Source organism: Spermophilus citellus (genome assembly GCF_964194105.1).
Source record: "Spermophilus citellus genome assembly, chromosome: 2".
Classification (NCBI taxonomy): Eukaryota; Metazoa; Chordata; class Mammalia; order Rodentia; family Sciuridae; genus Spermophilus; species Spermophilus citellus.
The window spans coordinates 166,825,131-166,845,246 of record NC_138183.1 but is presented as its reverse complement, the minus strand read 5'-3'; the positions used below and the strand labels follow the sequence as shown (position 1 = coordinate 166,845,246).

Genomic DNA, 20,116 nt, shown 5'->3' with positions numbered 1-20,116 from the left:
TGATATAAATTCTACACAAGGAAATATATGAATTCAGAGCAATCCCTATCAAAATTTCAACGGACTTTAAAACAAAAAAGGCAATTCTCAAATTCATATGGAATTAACTGGAACTCCACTAAGGCAAAACAATCTTGTTGTCCCAGCACCACTGGTTGAAGAGATTACTCTTTTTATACAGAATAGATTGGGCACCCTTGTCAAAAATCAATTGAACAAGTCATGGGTTTATTTCTGGACCTCAGTTCCCATTCATTGGTCTATATGTCTAACCCTAGTCCATAACCACACTGTTTTGACTACTAGAACTATTAGTAAATTTTGGAATTGACACATTCAAGTGATCCAACTTTGTTCTTTTTCTTCTAATAGAGACATCAGTTCTATGGGATCGGAATTCCAACCATAGGACTTATCTCTAGTACTATCACAAGGGGAATTAGGACTTCCATACATGAATTTCACAAGGACAGAATTCAGTCCATAGTAGTGATTATGAGAATAACACATACTTTCCATCCCCCAAAATATTATTAGTTAATAAAATACAGGAAATAGCAGAGGATTGTGTATATGATTTCAGCACACCAGAAGATGACATTTCCTTGAACTAACCATAAATGCTGATTAAAGACCTCATTGAACCATTCCCATAAAAATAACCTAAGTCAAACCTGCCCCCTCTTAGGACAAAACCTAAACTGTGACTCAAAAGTTAAATGCTAATAAGACAAAGTACACAATAATTTAATGGAATATTCTCCCAAGCCTTCTGGGATAAATAGAAGCAGCCTTTTAAAATATCACAGATCATAATTATTTAGAAAGGTTTATACTCGGATCCATATTGATCAACAAAATTACAATAAATCCTCTAGAAGAGAAAGGTTCTGCATTTGGGAACCACTGATCCATGCATTTGTCAGTGAGATTTATATAAAATACTTTTATTGGTTGGAGGAATTTTGTATTACTTGGGTATAGAGAAAATATGTTTCTTTTGATTATTTTTATAAAATAAGATCTTAGAGCACAAAATGTTATTCAATATACATATAAATACATTTTCATTCAATTTTGGTCCAGAGAAGGGAAGAGGACAGGTAGGAAAGAAAAGGAATAAAAATAGGAGAGATAAAGATAATGAAGAGAAGAAATGGGAGCAAAGGAGAAAGAAGAAGAGGGTGGAAGACAGAATACTTGCAGAGATATACATCCCATGAGGAGGAACTGAACACACAGGAAGTAAGAAATCATGAAGCAAAAGTTCAGAGAAAGTAAACACAAGGTTGTGAAAATTCATAAAATTAGCAGGTATTATGTACAAATAAGTATGAATGAGTTCTCTAAGTCATTTTAGTGGATCTATTTTCCTTCTATAACAGAGTTATTGAATTGGGAAAGAGAATGATTCTATAGACTTAGGATATATCTGTCAAAATGCCTGTTAATAGCTTTTTTTTTAAGAGAGAGAGAGAGAGAGAGAGAGAGAATTTTTAATATTTATTTTTTAGTTCTTGGCGGACACAACATCTTTGTTTGTATGTGGTGCTGAGGATCGAACCCGGGCCGCACGCGTGCCAGGCGAGCGCGCTACCGCTTGAGCCACATCCCCAGCCCCGTTAATAGCTTTTTGAATAAAAAACAGGAAAGTGGATTTTGGTCAAGTTAGAGCAGCACATGTCTGGTGGATAACCACACTCAGCCTCTTCATTCTTAGGTCTATACCAATTCATTCATTCTTCAAGCAGCAACTATTTGTCAGGAACTTTGTTATATCTTAGCAATGCTAAGACCAAACTACAGCCTCACAATCTATCAGGGAGGAGTTTTATCACAAATAACTGTGAAATGGTTCAGTAATTATGAGTAATAAGCTAGACTCAAGGAGCATCTTTAGTGAGAAAAGAAGACAAGGTTCTTCTCCAACCTTATCATATTCAACATTTTTACTATAATGTGGGCTAATGCCAGAAAGAGTTTTCTTACTTCTTTTTCAGATGTCATAAAACTTGTATATATAGGTATACATTGGCAGATAAAAATAAAAGCCAAAAGAAAACTCTCAAAATATTGGAATGATAGTATAAAGCCAACAAGATGTATTGAATATAATAAATTCAGTGATCTGCACAACTCCATGAACACAGGATGAAAACGTGGCTTGACAGCAACTAATGTGAAAAGGACCTGACTTAGTCAAACACAAACTTGACATAGCTTCACAGAGAAATGTAATGAATAGAAACACTCATGTAGCAAGGTTGATTAGAGCAACATATGGGGGGGGGGGGGCAAATACACTGACACAACTGTGTTCTGTGCTGGTCAGAACATCCTGAAGTACAGGGTCCAGCTGTGGACACATCACAGGGCAGTGTTTGACATACTGGAAACCATCCATAGGCGACAACCAGGAGAATTTTATATGAAACCTTACCTAAAAAACTGAAAGGAAAGGAAATATTTAGCCTAAAGATAAGATGATGTCATAAAGTATGTCATTATTTTCTTTAACAATGAATAGAATTATTCTATGAAGTCCAAAGAGTGAAATCAGAAGAGCTGGTTTTTCTATTAAGACTTGTCCTAGCTAGGTGTGGTGGGGCACACCTATAATCCCAGCAGTTTGGGAGGCTGAGAAAGGAGGATCACAGGTTCTAAGCCAGGCTCAGCAACTCAGAGAGACTCTAAACAACTTAAAGAGACCCAGTCTCAAAATAAAAAAGAAAAAGGCTAGAGATGTGACTCAGTAGTTAAATACCCTGGGTTCAGTCCCCAGTACCAAAAAAAAAAAAAAAAAAAGAGAGAGAGACTCTCTCTCTCTCTCTCTCTCTCCTCTCTCACTCTCTCTAAAAAAAAGAGAGAGAGAGAGAGAGAGAAAAAAAAGAGACTTGTTCTCTGTAAAGAACTGTCTTATAAATTATATGACTTGGTTTTCACAATGACCTTGAGAGTTGAGCGGCACAGGCACTACCATTACCACCATTTTATACATGGCAAACTAAGGTCCAGCAAGATGGAACTTGCCCAGAGTGGGAAAGTTGGGGTCTAAATTCCAATTTTCTGAGCCTAGATCTATGGTTTTCCTACAACACCATGCCATCCTTCTACTTAGAAGCATTTTTTTTTCTCCAGTGTAAGAAAAAGCTTTTTAAAAATTTTGAGACAGGGTCTTATTATGTTGCCCAGGCTGAACTTGGACTCATGATTCTCCTGCCTCAGACTCCCAAAATGGCTGGGATTACAGATATGTGCCATGGTGCCTGGCTGAGGAAAACCTTTCTAGTAATAAGTAACACTCAGGAAAGAAGCAGACTGCCTCACAAGTAAGTTAATGACCTTCCTTTCCTGGGAAAAGGAAAACAAGGGCTAGGGGGCTTTGGATCAGTGACACTTTATAGGTGACTCCTACTTAAGGAGGTGATTGGATCAGGTGACCCTTAAATCTATTGAAAAAAATATTTACCATGGGGGAAGGACAGACACTAAAAAGAAAGAAAAGCTTGAGAGATTCAATTTGGTATTCCTGAGTCATCTATGGAGTTCATTCATTCATTTAGCAAAATTTCACTGATCCTTTACCATATGTACCAGGTCCTGTAATAATGATAAGCATACTAGATCTAAAAATAGAAACCCTGGTATTAAGTACCAGTTCACTTAGTCATCATCTGTGTACTTTTTGAATATAAATTTTCCCATATGTCAATTGAGGTTTATGAAATCTATCTCAAAAAAATAAAATCTATTTCAAGAATTTTAAGGATTGGATGAGATAATATTTTTTAAGTACTAAGCATATAGCAGGAGCTTAATAAATGTCAGTTCCTTTCTTCCCTTTAGATATGGGAGGGGCCAGTTTGCATAAATTGAATGTGATAATAAGACAGAATCTGAATATAAAGAAAGTTGGAGATGTAGGCAGCACATCTCCTAGTGTTCACATCACTTAGCTGGTCTGAGGTTACCACTTGGGCCTAACTTCCTGAGAACAGTGTGTTAAATTACAGGGCACAGCATGTTCTGGAACTTTATTTAAGCTTGAATATTCAAGCAAAGATTGTCTTCTTTTCACTGATTTTTGTACACTGTTGAGCAAATTGTACTGGTTTCTTATTTTCAGAAAGAACTGGAGAAAAGGAGATATTGTCTGTTATATTCTTTTATAGATGAAAAGGACACAAGGCTCATGTTTAATAGTGATTTGCATACCCAGAGAAATAGTCCCCTACACATGATTTTTAATAAGAGAAAATAATAACTATTTTCCTAAAAACTAGGGATTTTTTACACGGTAGATTTACCAGCTACACAGTTACAGTTAGAAAATTCAGCTTCTTAGTTATAACTAAAGTGGTTTGGAATGTGATGTTTTGGAAAATTTTGCCAACTTCATGTTCTGGCTAGAAATATGAAAACATCAGGAGACAATGGCTCAGCTGGTTATGAAAGACTGTTGGTTGCTCATCAAGCTATGGAAGCCAGGTTTGTAAACAAAATCTTGCTCAGCATTGCTGAGCCATTCTTCCAGAAATAAGGTTGGGTGAAGGTCTGTTTTATTTTTTTTCCTGTTTTGCTATAATATATAAATTAAATATTTGCTCAGCTTTCATCTCAAATCATTAACCAAAACTGTAAATTGCTATTGAATGCAGACTGGTTTACTTATTTTCATCTCCTACTGTGAACCCAAAATGATAAAAAAATGGCAAAGAAACATGATATTATTCAATGCTTTTTTCCTCATTGTTGAGAATATACATTTAATACACATGAAACAGTTAAATAACAACATCAAATTCAGTGATCATAACAGCAACAGCTATATACCTATTTTTTGCAGTGTGCACCTATCCTTGAGAAACACAGTCTCATGGAAGTAGAAGGTGTCAGATATAGGAAAACTTGTAAAGGCAGTATGAGTTTTGTTAGTGCTTAGGACCATGTGACCCTCAGGAGGTTATGACAAGAGGATTGCTTGTCTGTGTGTGTGTGTGTGTGTGTGTGTGTGTGTGTGTGTGAGGGAGAGAGATTTTTAACTCTAAAAAGAATATGTGTATCAAATTACAACTCTGTACACCATATATAAATACAAGTACTATTTGTTAATTAAAAATAAAATTAATTTAAGATGAATTAAGAGCTTAAAATACATAATGCAAAATTCAACAAAGAATGTGAAACAGGAATTCTCTTCCTAGCATAATAAAAACTTAGACAACAATTCTCAACTCACAAATATTCAAGACTTATTTAGGAGCATGCTAAAATGTAAGATTTTTAGCTTTACACCAAGACATTCTGTTTCAGTAAGTCTGAAATGAAGTACTGAACTATTCAATTTAAATAAAAATCCCAAATGATCCTGATGCAGATGGCATTCAGATCTCATTTTGAATACAACTTTTTCAATCACAGACTCTGAAGACTTAAAACTCCTTGAATAAAACATATCAATCCCTTATGAAAAGAGCTCTATAAAAATTAGTTCTAAAAGCCAAAGTAATTAATCATGATCATTACCACATTTCTTCTTTCATCTCATCCAGATGGTAAGATCAACTGCAAAAGAAATGATTAAGGATCATTTGGATAATAGAGTAAATATTACTGAAGAATAGATAACTTTTTCTCCTGGTATATTTATATTGAAAACTCCATTATACCAAGCAAGCATTTGAATGAGATAGGGTGATTCAACTTATCGAGTATTTCTTAAGGACAATCCATTTTGTGTATAACATTATGGTGGATACTCCATGGCCTGGCTCAGAGAGGGAAAGAGATTGTCATCCCAATGAGTTCTAATCCCTTGAGGAATCTAAAATATCCTTAAGAGAAAATACAAAAACATATGAAATACAATCCATTGTATACAGGAAATAATAAATGGATGATATAGGCAGTAACCATTGAACAAGTTCTACAAATAGCAGTGTGCTCAGGACTAATCCAGGAAAAGAGCCAGGATGAAGGCCTGGAGAATAAGCAGAGTTTGGATTGTTGGAAGAGGAAGACAGTCTTAAGCAAAAACAGAATGCTGTTTTGTCTCCCAGACTGCTAAACAAATGGGTAGGTTGAATTGAACAAGTTGAATTGAAAAAGTTGAATTGTTTGGGGTCATCAAACCATAGCCTTAGGTTTTCAATAATAAAAACTGGTAAAGAGAGGCAGGAATTATAACTCAGTGGGAGAGTACATGTTAGGAATGCACTAAGCTCTGGGTTCAATCCCCAACATAAATACAACCCCCCCCCCCACCACCACCACCCAAAAAAACAAAGAAAAAAATTAAGAAAGGCAAGGAGAGCAAGGAGAATTAGATGCAGGAAAAAAGGGGGATGGGGCAGGTAGTACATCTCTTCACAGTATCCCCCAGGATTTATTTCAGCAGAAATCAAAAGAAAATAATAAACATTTATTGGACACCTCCTGATTATTGAATGATTCTAAGAATTTCTATATATCAATAACTTTAATCTTCCAAGAAAACTCTGAGGTAGAAACTCTTTCATTGTATTATCAAGATTACTAAAGCCCATGACCTACTAAAGCAAAGATTAATTAGCTTGATGTAATTTATCTACAATGTAATTTTACCTACAATGACGTAATCTTATCTACAATGTAGACATAGATCCAAACATCATGTTATACTTCCAAAATATACACAATTATTATTTATCAATTAATAGTAATTTTAAAATGAGTTAATTTATTTGATCTTTTTAATATAAATTCATTCAGAGATTATTACATAACAGTCTTGAAGAGATAGACTTCTGGCATGATGTTCTTCTCAAGTTTGCTCTTGGTTGTTCCAGGTTCATGTGATTCTTTTGAGTAATTGCTAAGTATTCATTAGGTTGCCTCCTATTATGGTTTGGATATGAAATATTCCTGTGAATGCAGGAATATTTGGAGGTCAAATAATTGGATTATAAGAATAGTAACCTAATCAATCCATCCTACTTGAATGAACTAACTGGGTAGTAAATATAGGCAGGTGGAACGTGGCTGGAGGTGGGTCCCTGGGGCATGCCCTGGACCCACCTCCAGCCACGTTCCACCTGTAGCCCCTTCCCTATCTACTTTTTCACTCTACCATGGACAGAGTGGTTTTTCTCCACTGCATTCTTCCCCCACAATGTCCTGCCTCACCTTTGGCCCTCAGCAATGGAAGTGGTCGTCCATGGACTGAGGCCTCTTAAACCACAAGCCCCAAATAAACTTTTACTTCTGTAAGTAGAACATGGCAGGTACTTTGGTTACAACAATGCAAAACCTAACTAAATACCTCCTTTCCATGTGAGGTACCTCTGCAAGAAATAATAGCCTGGGCTTTGAACAATGCCCTGATTCTTCCTTAGACTCCAACAAATCATATTTGAATCTGCTCTTTTAATTACACTTTGTGGCCTCCTGAGGGGTGTGGCTGGTCTGTTGCTTGCCATAGAGCTTTTTATTTTCTCTGGTCACGACCTCAGGTTCAGGGAATTCAAGAGCTCTAAAGCAAAGGCTGAACCTCACCAATTTCCTATCCATTCTCTAGGCCTGGTACTGTTTCCTCTTTTTTTTTTTTTTTTTTTTTTCCCTATAGAAACCCAGATTTTCTCATTCTTGGAATCTGAGCAGAATTTCTTAGGATTCCAAACTCTATGAAATTACCCTATATTTTAGGAGTTTCTTCTTGGCTGCCACTCTAGGGTACTTTTCTCTGGCAAAGATGCAGGTATCAGAAAAATATTGCTGTGACTGAGAAATGAGTGTGTCATTTGGTTATTTTCACTATTTCCTGTTTTTAAGTACCTGAGAAGTTTGCTTTAGGAAAATATCCTTTATTTTCCATGAATGAATATTCAATCAGTTAAAATGTGAATTTTAAAAGTTATAATCAGTAAATTCTCATTGATGTTCAATACAAACTTGACATATTTTCCTTATATAATCATTTTTAAATTATTAGCATTAATATCAAAGTATATAGATATACCTCAATATAAGAGAATGAGAATTCAATTAATGTGGAGCAGAGAAATGTGGAAGGCAAAATACAAGAAAGCCACTTAAGAATTTTGTGGCTATGGCTCAGTGACAGAGCACTTGCCTAGCATGTGTGAGGTATTGGGTTCAACCTTAAAAGAAAAGAATGCTGTCCATCTACAACTACAAAAAAAAAAAAATCTTAATTTAATAAACTAAAACAGATTAAACTAATCTGGCCTAATGGGAAAATATATCCAATGTGATCTTGCAATATAGCCCAGTTCTATCAGTTACAAGTCAAGTGGATTTAAGAATCATAGATTCTGTTATCTAAATTTCCTAGAAATTCAGAAAAATCAAGACATCTTTTTTTGAAACTAGATGTTTAGGGTAACTCTGGATATTTACAATTATAAACTCTGAACTTCCAGATATTGAGCAAAAATTAATGACCTAAATGCAAATTCCTTTATTAATTACAAGTTTTCCTCTAACATCAGCTAAAATGTCTTTTTTGGAAATTAGTCTAAGTACATCAAAAAGTTGTCTCGGTATTGACAAAATGGATGTTAAACTACCACGTCTTTAAATATTAAGTGGTCAGTAATATATTAACCTGTCACAGAAAATTTCAAGGTAATTCACTCACTGGACTATTTTCTAATCATGCCTAATAATAATTGTGTAACACTATGAATTCATAATTAGCTACATGTATTTAACATACTTAATTATTGTAGTGTAGATGTTGTTAGGGCCATTTGAAATTATTAAATATCACTTTAGATTCCATAAAGTGGTTTCCTGTGCTTCTGTTATTAGAGACTTTTGACAACACTGCACATCATCCAGGCAAATCATCTGGCTTCCAATCCAGAGTTCTTATGACTGCTAATAAGTGTGGGTTATGAAAATGAAAAGAGCACAGTGAACTATCACAACAGGCAAATTTTCTAGCTTCTAGTGAGTCAGACTTCTCAGTTTGATTTTTGGAATGGTCAGTCCAACCTCACAAAGTAGTGCACAAATTCCCCTATTTTTTTTTCTCATAAAAATAGGGGATAGGCCATTCTCTCAGCAGTGAGTGGAGTTGTATATTTAAAAGTAGTAACTGATTATGTTATTAATTCTGCTGATCTCTCATTTATATATTTTGTTGACATTTTTCTTGACCATTTCTATTTTTTTAAGCAATCAAGTAATTTTCTAAATTTACATGGTAAGCAGTAGAAGGCCATTCTGTGGTTTCCTCTTCCTAGTTGTCATCCTTTCCACTTGGCTTGTGGAGAATACACAATTTTCTGGTAAAGTAACACAATGAGTGTTTTTTTATTCTTCTGAAGTATTTCCTGTTTTGTTGTTTTTCCAGTCTGTCTACATACAGATATAAGGAGGCTGAACTATTTGCTTGTTTTCCTTTAACTCTGCTGAATTCTCTTCATGACTTTTCCCAATGAAACAAACAGGCTAGGCAACTAGTAGCTCTTAATAGCAATAGTGGGTGTCACTTCCCTTTGCTTTCTCCATCACTCCCAACACAAATCCATACTCTGCATTTCTGTTTCACCTGGATCTTGATTTATTCAATAACCATCACCTGTATCTACAAACACTTGCTAAGAGAGATGAGATGATAGGGAAGGTATGGTCATTAAATTGGAATTGTGGGCAGTCTATGTAATTTATGCAACTGCATTTAATCTATACTGAGAACTACTTTAAAACTTAATTTTTATTTTTAAGGAAACTTGTATCACTTTAAACCATAACAGTGAGTTTCCAAATGATTACTTTTCTTCAAGTTTTAGAGATAATTAACTTTTTTTTTTTTTTTTTGGCAGTGCTGGGGATTGAACCCAGGGCCCTGTGTATGTGAGGCAAGTACTCTACCAACTGATATCTCCAGCCCAATAACTTACTTCTTTATGTTAAGAAAATGTTTCACAAATTTTAGCAGGATCTTGAAATGAAGTGACCATGCTACAAGTGTGGTAACTTAAAGACAAAAGAGGGAAGCATATTTTAAGTAGACAAGTATAAAAGACAGCAGGAAGCACAAAACTAAAAGACAAAAACAAGCATTCCTCAGCAAGCTTAGTGCCAGAAAGCACAGAATTAACTCTAAAATATGGAAAAAGTTGAGGTAAGAGTGTGGAGAAGGCACAGATCCACTGCTAAGGAGTTTCACGATGAGTGCAGAAAGGAAATAGAATTACTCAGGCCCTATTTTAGTTTCTATCTTCTCTGTTAATGTGAACGTGAATCTGAAATTAAAGAAACTAACTTCAAGAAATTGTTAAGACTGCTATACCTGCCCAGATTATATCACATCTGTAGTTTTATGTTTGGTTCAAAATTTTTAAGAGGAAGGATTCAAAGGAGCCTGACATATCTTAAAACAGTACTTCATTCATTTTGTGCATTCATGAATTCACTTATTCTTCATTAAATCCAGCTCCATATCACAAGTTATAAAACAGACTCATTCAATTTATTCATTTACTGATACATACCTTTTGTGTTCTAGACACCATGAACAAGTCAGTTAAGGTCCTTGCTATTGTGTGGAGCACACAGGTATGAGAAAATATTATTCAGTACAAAAACCATTAGAACAAAATGTGTGTAAATCATAGGGAAGCACTTCTGAAACAAAAGGATAAAACAATTCATTTGAATGGAAGAAGAAATGGTTCAAATTAGGCCTTGACAAATGAATGATTCAGTATGTAGATACAGACTTCAAGAATTTTGCCAGCAGAGGAATGGCATGTGCAGAGTCCCTTAGAGGCAAAAATACATACAGACTTCATCAGGAATAAAGGAAAACTTGGTCATATGAGAAACCGTAAAAGAAACTAGAATTTTTAACCTGAAGAGTAAGAGACTTATGGCTAGTGTATTATTGCTATCTTCAAATATCTTGAAATCTGTTATGCGGAAAAGAGGAATTCCATACCAAGGGCAAAACCAGAATCAATCCATGGAAGTTACACACAAATGAACATGGGGTCAGTGTCAAGAAAAATTTGGAATGAGGGTTGTTTTTGTGGCAGCATCAACCTACAAAAAATATTTTGGCAGAGCCTCGGCAAATCAGAGGGTAAGATAGGCAACTTCTTACTTTGAATGCCAACAGTTAAAGAAATCCAGTTTTTTAGTTCTTTGAAAGCTAAGATCAGGTCACAGTAATCTAAGACAGCACACTAAAATTTGAGAGAATTCTGAAAAGAGACCTTGGGTATTACTGAACCTAAAGTTTTCACTTTACAGATGAGAAATTGAAACCTTGGAAAAGATAAGTGCCTGCAGGTCACCCAGAAAATCAGTGTCTCTGTCTAGACTAGAATTGTCTTTTCAGTTCCCCATGTGGTTATCTTTCTACCATATCATGAAGCTGCTCTGAAATGAATCCAAATATCTAAACCTAGAACTCACAAAGCACAATCTGCAATGTTAAAAAACAAATGCCCAGCTGCTACAGAACTGGAGATGGGGGCACATTTTCCATGACTTTTCAAAAATACAGAAGATGTCTTCTCCAAACTGTAGCCTGCTGATTTTCATATCCAAGAGAATATACAGTTCAAATTAATGAATAATAATAAACAGAAGAGGTGATCACAAGGAACCAATATATAAGAACAAATCATTCTTAACCTTTATTTTTTAACATCAGAAGGAAATTGTTATTTCATCACTCACTTCTTTATCCTATCAAGAAAGAAATATTTAAGTGTCTTTTATGTGTCCCACAGTGAGCTAAGCACATTGGGAAGATGAACGAACAATGACACTTCTGGTTTCAAGGAGTTCAGTATAATACAATACGACAATGCTATAGAAGGTTACGAGATGGGGAGTGGGTGTGGGTGAGGAGAGCCTTCCCAGAAGAGGCGATATCTAAATTGGGATTAGGAGTTTTGAAAGATTAGTGAGAGTTAGCCAGGTTAGGACTTTCAATATATAGGCGGCAGCATAAAGGAATAGCTCATTTGATAACTGAAGGTAGTATAATGCTATGCTGTAATTATACTGTATTTCCATTTTGGTAGTTAACCAAATCTAAACAATACGCTTTATACTTACATAGTCAGATGGACTACTGACTAGCTGAATGGCTCTGCCCAAAGAGTAAAGAGCAACTGATTGATGTTAATGGGGGTAAGGACTTTAAGTGACTTTTTCAATTTTGTTCAGCTGGTTAAAAACCAGGTGAGCATGGTGGTGCATACCTATAATTCCAGCAGCTCCGGAGGCTGACACAGGAGGATCACAGGTTCTAAGCCAGCCTCAGCAATTTAGTGAGACTGTAAGCAACACAGTGAAATTCTGACTCAAAATAAAAAAGAAAAAGGGCTGGGAATGTGGCTCAGTGGTTAAGCACCCGAGTTCAATCCCTGGTACAAAAAAAAAAAAAAAAAAAAAAAAAGCAAACCCATACTTACAAGTAGTTTAATAATGATAAATATAGAAAATTTATGGATGTAAAGCTTTGGTTAACTAAATGTTCTATGAGACAAAGTGAAGGAAATTAAGGCTACTAATTAAAGATATTAACTTTGAGGACAACCTGTCTTCTAAATCTATAGTTGATGAGAATTTTACAAAATGAGGTCCAAGTAACCAAAAATAACACTAGACTAGTAACAAAATTTCTGAATTTAAGTCTAGAATATGCCACTTATCACCCATTCAGTCTTAGGCAAATCTGTTTGGGATATATTTTCCCTGTTGCCAAAGAGAGAAAGCTGGAGTAGATACTTTCTTAAATTTCCAGTTTTAAAATAAATTTCAGAATGCATTTAACCCTCAAGAATTTGACACTTAATATCCCAAGTTCCTAGACCACAAGTCTCAATAAATATTTCCTGAATAAATGAACAAATCAAAGTTACTTACTTCTGTAATAGGCTTCTGCTGTATATTATGACTAGGATAAGTAACAATGGCAGAAAAGGCAAGTAAAAAGGGCAGCAATACTGAGTTCAGGTGAAAATTCCTATTTTATAATTGGTTCCAATTCTTTCACTAGAGGATATGTATAATCAGCAAAGGAGAAAGTATATATTCCTTATACAACCTTTATTTTTTTATATTACAAAACTAATACATACTCATTGTATTACAGAAAATACAGATTGTGAAGCAAAATAAAAACTCCTGGTAATTCTATCACCAAGAAGATAACCATTTATCTTATTTTGGTGTATAGCCTTTCAGCCTTCTCCCAATACATACAGTTTTGAAATATAGTATTGCATTGTACATACTGCTTTAAAATGCTTCCACCTTTTATAGCATGGATGTTTAAAGATACCATAATACTCCATTATATGAGTGTGCTATTATTTAACAAATTTTCCTATGCTTAAGCATTTAGGTAATTTCTTTTTTTCCTATAAATTATATTATGGTAAAAACCACAAATTTTATTCTTTAGGATATATTTGTAGGCATAGGATGGCTGGGTAAGAAGATATGAAACTTATTAAGGCTTTTGAATATATCTTCCTACTTTCCAGGAAAGGCTATGCCAAATCATAGTCCCTCCAGTAAAGCATAAAAATTTCTGTCTCCATATGCCATCAACCATAGGTATTATCAATTTTAAAATCTATGCTAATTTGGGTGGCAAAATATAATTGTTTTAATATGCATTTGATTTGCATTAATTTACTTCAATAAGTCAACATTAAAAATAAGATTATACTAGAATGTCTGCCATACAGTAAACAAAAAATACAAATATATTAGATATCTAACACAAGCAAAAACATTCATCTGTTCATTCTCATGTATTCATTTGTTCCATTTATGAATGCTTTTCCTATACTGTAGATAGTTCTGGGCATTGGAGGATAAAGCTAAAACATACAGTCCCTGCTCTCTAGGAGCTCACAGCTTAGTTAAGAAAACATATGTGAATATGCTGTTACAATACAGTGTTATGGACACTCAAAAAAGTATATACAAGATCAGTAGTGACTCAAAGAATGAAGAAAGGAAAGGATGTTTCTTTAAGGATAACCAAGCCCAGAACTGGGAGGAGAGCCCTCAATTATTACAGAGACAGTAGATGCAGAATATACAAGAAACATAGAAAGGTGCTGCAATCTTGACTAAAGGAGAAGCTCCAAAAAGTTAAATCTTACATCAGAGAGTTAAAGACTATACTGATTTTCTTCAATTCATACATCCTAAGTGCAAGAAGGGTCATATTTTCCCTTACTCAACTAGTGGTCTGTCAATTTTTTTCATTTATTCTGTAAGAACAGACTAGTCAATGTAACCATCTTATGACCATATTTATAACAAACTGGTTATGGGGGGAAAATGACTTACTTGTTAAGCAAAGTGGAAGACAGTAAAGCAAATGAAGCATCATTCCTTCAGGAAGCTATTTTTTAAAAAAGATTTTATGCATTTTTTTATCTTATTCTACATTAAAACAATGCCAGCTACTTTTTGGCTTTTTAGAGAATGAAATAGAAATTCCTAAATCCAGTTTTCCCACTATTACTTTGCTCACATTTGACACGTCAAAGTACAAATGTGCAAACAGTGGTTTTCAAAATATGCTGTTGGAGCCGAGTGTGGGTGGATTACACCTGTAATCCCAGCGGCTGGGGAGGCTGAGACAGGAGGAAAGTGAATGCAAAGCCAGCCTCTGCAAAAGTGAGGCGCTCAGCAATTGAGACTCTGTCTCTAATTAAAATACAAAATAGGGCTGGGGATGTGGCTCAGTGGTAGAATGATCCGGAGTTCAATTCCCGGTACCACCACTACCTAAAAAATAGAGAGCCAGTAGTTCCTTTAAGTGGGGAGGATGTAGAGATTCTTACTTTAACTGTTTTAAATATTTTACTTCTAGGTAAAACTTCTTTTGGGAAAAGGTCTTGCTACTACACAATCAAAGTAATAAGGAAATCAAACAAAGTAATAAGACTATATAGTATTTTTGTTTTATAAGCTTATTTATTTTGTTAAAAAACAGCCCTCCAGTGGGCTGGGATTGTGGCTTGCCTACCATGTGCAAGGCACTGGGTTTGATTCTCAGCACCACATACAAATAAATAAATAAAATTAAAAATTTCATCAATAAAAATATTTTTTAATAAGAGCCCTCTCTATGAAATCAAATTGATCCACTTTTTTTTTGATCCACTGTTTAAAAATAGCTATAGCAGTTCATGTTACTGAATGCTTGTTACTTGGTACCAAGCACTGTAAATTTATCATCTCATTTAGTCATATTTAATATTCTTTAGAACAATCACTTCATTACAGTGCCCAAGTTAACAAGTATATAATACAGATTAGTTCACATCAATAACCATTTTGTATTTCTAAGCGTATATTAGTGGATTAACAGTTTTCCATTTAGTTGCTCTACTATAATATTTGAACACAAATTCAATTTACAAAGACCAATGATTTAGTTTTGTTTTTTCAAAGAACAATGTAGTTAATATTTACTGCAGGTATTGTTTCATTTCATCCTCAAAACAATACAATTAGGTAAGGACTATTATTCTCATTTTATAGGCAAGAAAATTAAAGTAGGGAAACTGAAAAGACTAGAAAAACTTTTAAGGACCATGTGTGGGAAAATTTTCAGGGCCGAATATAGGTAAGAGAGTACCTTCATTCTGGAAGGTTCCATCTCAATCTCTAACGTCTCAATCTGATACAAGCCAGACAGAAGGAACTGCCCACCTTCCACACCTATCATTTCTCTTCACTCTGGTGACTATAAAAAGACTTTCTATTCTCTATGGCTACAAACTGTTCTTGTAGCTAAACTATCAGAAAAAGGCATGGGAGTAAAGATGGAGTGGAATCATCTCCATCTTAATAGGAAAGCCTGTGAAAATGTGAAAAAGTGGTGGTAGGGGATAAGACAAACAGCTCAGTGGCAGAGTGCTTACATAGCATGTGCAAGGCCCTGGGCTTGATCCTCAGCCATGAGGGGGAAAAAAACCCAAATAAAATCGGACTTTGTAAAGGCTCCCAACTTCCTGATCCCACTTTTTAAAATTTATTCAAACACTATGAACTAACCTAAAAACTAGGCACAGTGATGAGTACTTGAGTACCAATAATAACTGGGTCCAGATTTCCATTATTGAAGGGGGAAACTACCTTGAATTTCCTTGGACTTCATATGCAAATGTGTTACTATCAATCACAGTCCTAGACAGACTAAAAGTCAAGCTTACCTTTACTTTCTACTTTCCCAGCAACAGAAATAAAACACAGTAGATGGTAAATATGTTACTTGAGAAGCAAGTGCATTCACTGAGAATGAATGTAGGGATTATGTTTGGACAAATTCACTCTTCACAATCTAGAAGCAATCCTGCCCTCTAGTGCTAAAACTATCAAACTGAATCACGACAGCAATTTCTGACCACCATACAAATATATTCTTAAAATATAAGACAAAAAGCCTCATTTTAAGAATTAAGGAATGTCTTCATTTTGCCATTTGTTTATATATAAATGTATGTTATCAATCTTGGTTTTAAAATGTTTCTATATTATAGGAAATAATGGTTGGTGTATGTGGTAGAAAATGTTATAACATTTCTACTTTTAAATTCACAAAAGGTGGTCCTAAAAGTTCATTAACTATGTTTTCAATTCAGTTCTATTCTCTAGCTACATTTATTCTCTATGTGATTTCATCCATGTCATGATATATATAGACTGTTGACTTCCAAATTACCTATCTTCAGCCCAGACTTTATCTTTGAACTCCAAATTCAAATATCCAACTACCCACTACTCTATATTTCCCTCTGGACATCTTACAGGCACATCTACTGTTACAAATCCCGAACTAAATCCTCAGTCTTCCTACCTCAAACATGATCCTGAATCTTTTACTCTTAAATGGCCACTTTCAATATTCCAATGTATTATTCTCCAAATTTTATTCACCCCCATATCCTTGCTTTGATCAGAACCCTAATTGTTTCCTACTTCACTCAGTAAGTCTTTATTATTCCCTATGTCTGTAACCTCACTTTCTATTGCTAATACTCTTTTAGCTTACTACATTTACTCTGATCTTGTAGCTTCCCAAAGACACCTAGCAAACTGTTACCTGCTCATGGCCTTAGCACGATTCCTCTGCCCAGAACACCGTGCTCCCAGATAACCAACCATATTGTTCAATTGCTCCTGTATTCCAGGTCAAATGTCTCATAAATTAGAATACAGTTTATTTAAAATAGCAACCTTATACTCACACTCTGTAATGCCTTCCTTGACTTATTTTCCCCCAAATAATTTTGTCACCATTTGATAAACAATATAAACCAATTCAAATGAAAATCACATAAATGCCAGAGACCTCTATTCTATGCCCTGTGATATACTAGAGCTAGAATACTTCTTGGTGTAGTTAGAATTTGCTGAATTAAAGATTTTGTCTGAAACATAAATAAATGTGTTTGATTATTTTTAAAAAATGGTAGAATAAAATAGTAAACTCCAGCTATTTTCCCATGTAGGATGGTGTAATCTGTTGGGGGCAGAGTGAACTATTTTAATTAATCACTTTTTGTTCAAACACCAAAGTGAACTCTTTTAATATTTAGGGCCCCATTTGTACTTCCTGACAATACTAGTAAAATTATTGCTGTTTTACAGAAAAAAAACTAAAGATGACAAGAGTCAAGTGACTATCTAAAAGTAACAGAGATGTGGCAAAGAAGAAACCAAACTCAGGTTCTCAGATTTCACTTTTATAAACTCTCAAAATTCCAAGTAATTTCAAAGAATAATACAAATCCAAAATAGATAAGAAGTCAAAATTAACTGTGCCTAAACCTGCTTTAAGTCATTTCATTTGCATGATAGTACAGGTAAAATATGTAAACCTCATTATAACTAAAAAAAATTGATTTGCTAAATTTGATAAAGTCAAAATAAAGTCTCTAGTGACAAGTTGTTCAAATAAAGTATTGTCTTTTTTCTTTCACAAATTCAAATAATAGCAGTCATATAAAAGCAAAATTTTTAACCTTCATGGCTTTTAACTATGATTTATTTCTACAGGAAAAATAAACTATAACTACTAATTCAATCACACATACAACCCTATAGAGTTTTAGGGAAATCTTGCTTTATACATATACATTTTATATATTTTCAAGCTTTTAAAAGTCCACAATTTAAACCAACCATGAAGTATGAAAAGTCATCAATACTGTAGACCTGAAAAGCCAAATAGCAGGACAATATCTCCTCAAATAATATAATTTTGAGGAAGGCTAAGACAATTTTAATAAAATTGTTTTGCTGTAACTTGTAAGAACTGATATAAAAACAAGGTGTATTATAAAGGATTCTAAATAAAGTATCCATCTTAAAAAGAAAAGGGTCACATTAAGTAACAACTGATCAGGGAAAGGAATTAAGGGAACACTATCTGTACTCATAGAATACAGAAGATTGTGGAGGTGGATACAGTAAATGCCTAATCACTTTTATTAAAATTGGTGTTTAATAAGAAAAGGCAAATAAATTAAACATCAAAAGATTTATTCCAGGGGCTGGGGTGGTGGCTCAGTGGTAGAATGCTCGCCTAGCACTGGGTTCGATCCTCAGCACCACATAAAAACAAACTAATGTATCCACCTAAAAAACTAAAGATACATAAATATTTTTTTAAATTTATTCCAGTGAAGTAAAAATTCACTAGAAAAATATCTACAATATCAGTACAATTTATCCAAGGTTTGTGGCAGCAATTCACTTCCACGATCTATAAAGTTTATCATAAAAGTTATAATGTTTTCTGGGCTTAAACAGTAGAATCATAGGTAACTAGGTCTATTAACAAAAAAGACTGAATTGTAGTATTTTTGTCTCGTTATTGCTAAATATTCATGAAAGTAATAAAATTAAAGTCATTAAAAATTATATGATCCAGAATATTTAATAATTCACACTAGTCTTTCCTTCTGAGGAAATTTACAATTTTCCTATTTTTCATTTCTCTTGAAGAGAAAATGCTTCCTTCTTTGAAATGTTTCCTTGTGATGTTTTCCAGTATCACTCAAGAAGTGATATATTTCCTTAAGGAAGAATTTCTCTCTAGGAAAAAGAAAAAATTCTTTAGCTTTCTAACTTTTCTCTTTTTAACAACAAAAAAATGTATTTAAATTACATGCATTAAATGCCCTCAAATTATTTGCTGCTTTAGACATTTGGGAAGCATGTGAGAGATGTGCTAAAAACTTCAGGCTTAAAAGCCAGAACAAAGTATTATCCCTTTATGAATTGTCACAATAGTATCAGGAATACTTCATCAAGAAGGCAGTAAAAACAAATGACATCAGCATTCTTACTAACTGCTCCTCAAAAACTAAGCACATAATACATTTCAGTAAGTCCTTTCATAATTTCCCATTAGTGACTAGGCAGAAAAGACATTTTGCTTAAGATACAATTCAAAATTTGTTTTATTAGCAATGTATTTCATTTGTCTAGAATCTGACCACTCCACATAATTGTGCATGCCTTAAAAACTCTAGTTATGTCAAAATTCTACTCTCACCCTCATCCCCTTCACACTGAAAAGTGATGGCATTCAATATTATTAAGATACACTTTTGGTTTGCTAGATAAAAAGGCATTTGTACTTAAGGGATATATAATCCTGAGGGTCAATTTAATAATCCCATGGGAAGTCTCACATTACACATAAAAATATAACCATTAAAAATGTATTGTTGAGAATTTTATCATTTTAGAAACAAGAAATCATTAGATAGTAAGAGAAAAACAGGGTAACAGATCCAGATCAGCATGTAATACACATTTTTATCATACTATGTTACCCGAATCCCTGGTCAATTTTTTTCTAAATGACCATACCTTATTAAAAATTATTGACCCCATGGATTTGTGGAAGGCAACTACTCCAACCTCCCACAAAGAATCAACACCTGGCTCTATTTTATTCCAGTAGTATTACATTTGTAAACTATTTTATAAGCAGCAAGTCAACTCCATGTTATAAAGCACCATCGAGTATTTCATTCCATACGAAGAAAATAAATTAGAAGATTTTACAAAAGGATTCCTGGGAAGGCACTTTAGTTTAAAAAAA

General features: G+C 34.2%; 1 pseudogene across 1 annotated transcript in view; it reads right to left on the bottom strand.

Moving 5' to 3' along the window:
- Positions 1-2,404, bottom strand: part of LOC308641672 (S-phase kinase-associated protein 1-like) — a 54,944-nt pseudogene extending 52,540 nt beyond the window's left edge. The window contains exon 1 of the transcript in view: positions 2,309-2,404. The product of the transcript in view is annotated as an S-phase kinase-associated protein 1-like (transcript). The remainder of the gene's footprint in view (positions 1-2,308) is intronic.
- Between the last annotated feature and the right edge of the window lie 17,712 nt (positions 2,405-20,116).